The sequence below is a fragment of the Lipotes vexillifer genome, unplaced genomic scaffold (assembly GCF_000442215.2).
Source record: "Lipotes vexillifer unplaced genomic scaffold, Lipotes_vexillifer_v1.1 scaffold810, whole genome shotgun sequence".
NCBI classification, from domain to species: domain Eukaryota; kingdom Metazoa; phylum Chordata; class Mammalia; order Artiodactyla; family Lipotidae; genus Lipotes; species Lipotes vexillifer.
The window spans coordinates 1,709,141-1,714,267 of NW_006797357.1; the positions used below are offsets into that span (position 1 = coordinate 1,709,141).

The 5,127-nt window shown below is 43.2% G+C and overlaps 1 pseudogene; it reads right to left on the reverse strand.

The window, feature by feature from the left end:
* Positions 1–3,045: 3,045 nt before the first annotated feature.
* Positions 3,046–4,356, reverse strand: LOC103082102 (AP-2 complex subunit mu pseudogene; annotated as a pseudogene).
* Positions 4,357–5,127: the final 771 nt, after the last annotated feature.

Genomic DNA, 5,127 nt, shown 5'->3' on the forward strand with positions numbered 1-5,127 from the left:
TAGCTTGGATTTTTTAAAAATATATAATAAAGTGATTATTTACAGAGATGTGGGCAGGGCTGAGGGACCAACATAAATGTTGAGGCACTGTGATATTGGGATTTCTAGTAAGAAATATATAGTTGATCTTAGTCTCCATTTCTGTTACAGAACTCCTAAAATCCTTGGAGTTTCCTAAGTGGGGAGAGTCACAGAGTTGACTTTTGTTAGGTTAATGGTGACTTTTGGAAAGCCCCTTGGTAACCTAGGATGGGGGCTGATGCCAGGGGAGCCAATCATGTGGTTAGAGGTTTGGAAAATTTTCAGTCCTCATCCCTGGAAGAGGAAAGGGGCTAGAAATTGAATTCAATCACCAATGGCCAAGGATTTAATTAATCATACCTATGTAATGAAACCGCCATAAAAACCCAAAGGAAGGGGTTCAGAGTGTTTCCACGTTGGTGAACGTATGAAGATTCAAGGAGAGAGGCACTCAGAGAAAGTATGGAGGCTCCTCACCCTTTCCCCATACCTTGTCCTATGCATCTCTTCCATCTGCCTTTTCCTAAGTTATATACCCTTTTATAATAAACTAGTAATCTAATAAGTAAAATGTTTCTCTGAGTTCTCTGAGCTGCTCCAGCAAATTAATCCAACCCAAGGAAGGGGTCATTGGAATTGCCAGTCTATAGCCAGTTGATCAGAAACACAGGTAATAACCTGGGATTGCAACTGATGCCTGAAGTTGGGGTTAGGGGAGCAATCTTGTTGGGCTGACCCCTTAACTTGTAGGATCTATGGGTAGATAGTGTCAGAACTGAGTTGAATTTTAGTATACCCAGGTGGCATGGCAGAATTGCTTGGTGATATGGGAAAAACTCCCACACATCAGAATTGATGCAGACTTATAGGCACCCAGAGACCAGTTACAATGGGAAGTCATTACCCCCTTGAGCCTGAGGAACAGGGAAAAGGAAACAGAACTATTGGTCCATTGTGGGCTGGAGCCAGAGGAGAGAGGGAAGCCTCATCAGAGCTTCTGACAGACGGAGGCAACCTCTGCCAGAACCTGGAATAGAAACAGCAAGAGTCAAAGATCAAAAATACTCCAATCTGTCTGTCATTCCACAGGCTGCTGTCTTGCTGGTGCTGTCAGTTGGGTAAATCCAACTTGAAACCAGAGAGCTGTCCCCTAGGGGCACAGAACAGGGCAGTGAAAGGCGAGAGAATAAAGAATAACCAGCACAGTGGATATTTATGGCATTTTTTTGTGTTTTACACTTAGTACTTTTAAAATTTATTTGTAATTTTTCTTTTTGATTGTAGTGTGTAATAGGGATAAGCTTTTTTTTTTTTTTTTTTTTTTTTTTGCGGTACGCGGGCCTCTCACTGTTGTGGCCTCTCCCGTTGCGGAGCACAGGCTCCAGACGCGCAGGCTCAGCGGCCATGGCTCATGGGCCCAGCAGCTCCGCGGCATGTGGGATACCCCCGGACCAGAGCATGAACCCATGTCCCCTGCATCGGCAGGCAGACTCTCAACCACTGCGCCACCAGGGAAGCCGAGGGATAAGCTTTTAATTTAATTTTTCTAGATAACTACACAGTTATCTTAGGTGCATATATTGAATCATACTCCTATTTATTTTATCAGCTACCATTATCAAATTAAATTTTTATAATGGGATTCTGTTCAGTGTTTCCAACTCTGTTCTATTGATTAATTTATTCTTGTGCAATAACACAGTGTTTTAATTATCGTAGTGTGACAATATGTTTTAACATTTGGTAGAGCAGCTCCCAAGTGTTCTTAAGTTCTGATGAAAATTATTGAGAAAGAATAGCTTTGAAAACTGAGGGGAAATGTCAAATATAAAAAGCTTTGTTATTCAGATATGTTTTGAAATGGATACTGCTAAGTGGTATGTGCAAATTCTAATTCTCTAATACGGGATCTTAATATATATTACTAGATAATACAAGGAGGTTTTTTTTTTTCTGTTTCGTTATATTAATTAGTTTGTTTTATTTTTTAGATTCCACATATAAGTGATAACATACAGTCTTTGTCTTTCTCTGTCTGACTTATTTCACTAAGAATAGTACCCTCCAGGTCTATCCATGTTGTAAATTGCAAAATTTCATTCTTTTTTATGGCTGAGTAGCATTCCACTGTGTATATATACCACATCTTCTCTATCCTCTCATCTGTTGATTGACACTTAGATTGCTACCATATCTTGGCTATTGTAAATAATGCTGCTATGAACATTAGGGTATCTTTGTATGTATCTTTTCAAACTAGTGTTTTTGCTTTTGTTGAATATATACCCAGAAGTAGAATTGTTGTAGCATATAATTCTAATTTTAGTTTTTTGAGGAACATCTGTACTGTTTTCCACAGTAGCTGAGCCAATTTGCATTCCCACCAACAGTGTACACATCCTCGCCAACATTTGTTATTTGTGATCTTTTTGATGATAGACATTCTGACAGGTGTGAGGTGATATCCCATTGTGGTTTTGATTTGCATTTCCCTGATGATTAGCAATGTTAAGCATCTTTTCATGTGCCTGTTGGCCATCTGTATGTCTTCTTTGGAAAAGTGTCTATTCAGGTGTTGTTGTTTTTTTCCCGTTCTACAGAGTTTATTAGGTTTATAACTAGACGAAGTCACACATGTACAAAATGAAGCTCACACTATCCCAAAGCAGAGTAGGAACTGAGGGCTGGGGATCCATTTCTGGCCTTTGGGGGAGCTCTAAGGTGAGGGGCAGCCAATCCTCCCACTCCAGAGAGATGTGGCCACAGGGGAGGGGAGCAGATGGGGTCCACCTGGCTTTGGTCACAGAACTCAGAGCCTGGCATTGGGCTGGGGCAGGCAGATGCATGGAGGAATGGGAGCCTCAGAAACCGCCCTGCCCAGGGAGCCCCGCTTGCAATGTGGTTGGTCCAGACCTAGACTCGGGCTGGTGCAAATGGAAGGCAGCAAAGCAGGAGGGAGGAGACACTGATGTGTGGTGGTGGAGGGCACCCAGACCTGTGGAACAGGGAGGGTGGGGAGGCGGGCTAGCTGCCACTAGGCAGCTGGCAACTGGTCTCTTAAATGCCGCTGTGGCCAATGTAGCACACCCATTTGATGACATCATGGTCGCTGTAGTCCAGCTTCGGTTCAAACACCTTAAAGTAGTGCACCTTGAGGCCAGAAGGCGCGAATGGCACCACAAAGTTCATTGAAATGGGGGGTCGAGCCCATCTCTTGTTGTTGGTGGGCAGAAGCTCAACCTTAGCACTGATCTGCTATTTCTTCATGACTGCCATGCACTTGATCTTCCACATGATGGCGTTCTCACTAGCCTTGTACTTGGCCTTCCCCTTCATACAGATCACCGGCACCCCACTGGTGTTCAATGGGGTTGGGATCCTCACCTCAATCTTCTGAGCCAGTAGTGATGGCTTGAAGTTGGACTTAATGATCACCTTGACCTCCAGCTTGGTGCATCCCACTTCCCGAACTAGCAGGATCACTCGGAAAGGAAGGATGATGTCCTTGGTGGTGCCATACCTCATGAGCTCAAATTCTCTGTCTGGTGGGATGAAGCTGATGCTGCGCTCCGAGTCAAACTTGCTGAGTCGCACACACTGGTGGAAGGTGCTGTCATCAATGGCAATTGATTGCTTCCCGCTCTTCTTGTTTCATCAGCTGTGCCTTTGCCCTGCTTCTCAATGACAGTCTTGTCATTCATCCCAAACTTGCATTCGGGCATGCCACTCGGGTAGCTCTTCATCACCACCCAGCCTGTCACATGGGCACTCAGCACCTGCCCCTGTGGGAACATGAGGAGGTTCACACTCTCCAGCACATCCAGGAAGAGCTCGTTCTGGCTATACTTGATGCCCTCCCACCACCAGACAATCTGCCCAGTGTGATCTGAGACTGCTCTTTTTTGTCTGATGCTGGCTCTTGATGCCCTGCTGGGTGATGAAGGTTTTCAGAGCGCCTGTCTCTGAGTTCTCTGGGTAGCCAAAGTCTAGGATCTCATCCAGCAGCTGATATATGAGCACAAAATTGTTCTTGATGTTCTCTTTGCTGATCTTGCCAAAGTAGGCAGCCATTATGTCACACATTTAACAGAGGAATTTGAAGATCATGGCAGCACTGACATTCTGCTTGGTGACAGTTGACAGCCAGATGTTGGACTACTGAACATGAAAGAAACTGGTGCGAGCAATGTTGGTGATGGGGCTGCGTACCTGCTGCCCGGCATGGATAACATTGACCCAAAAGGCAACCGCTGCGTTCCTCCCAATGTCATCTCGGTAGACTTGGGAGATGAGTACCTCACCCTTGTGCTTATAGATGAATAAGCCTCCAGTCATGGCAGCAGCTCAGTCTCCGCGGCCCATCTCTCTGAGAACAGACCTGGTGTCCGCGGCCTCCTGCTCAGCTGGCCTGGCCACTCTTCGGATCCCAAGATGTCCGCCTGGCCCCTGCTCGCATGCCCACTGTCTCGGCTTTCACTGTAATCTCTATTCAGGTCTTCAGTCCACTTTTAACTGGGTTGTTTGGGGGGTATTTTTGATATTGAGTTGTATGAGCTGTTTATACATTTTGAATATTAACCCCTTAGTGGTCATATTATTTGCAAATATTTTCTCCAATTCAGTAAGTTGTCTATTCATTTTGTCAATGATTTCCTTTGCTGTGCAAAAGCTTTTAATTAGCTCTCATTTGTTTATTTTTGCTTTTGTCTCCTTCCTTAGGAGAGTGTTCATATATATTCTCAAATAGAAAATATACACATGGATTATTTTCATATATACATAATGCATTTAAGAAAAGTTACTACATACTGGGTCATGAAGACAGTCTGAACAAATTACAAAGAATGGTATCATAGAGACCATTTTATCTTACCACAATATGTTTTTTTGTATTTGTCCTTGAAGTTAGAAAACATTAATAAACAGGATTTTATAAACATATATATACAAACATACATGCTCTTATATATTAAACAATGCTGTGGAAATATAGAAAAAAATAGTTACTTAGAATCATTTACTTTTCAAATTTAAAATACTTCTCTGTTATTTTGTGGAGAACATCTAGCCAACTCAATTGCTAACACAGAGTTATTTTCAAAATAT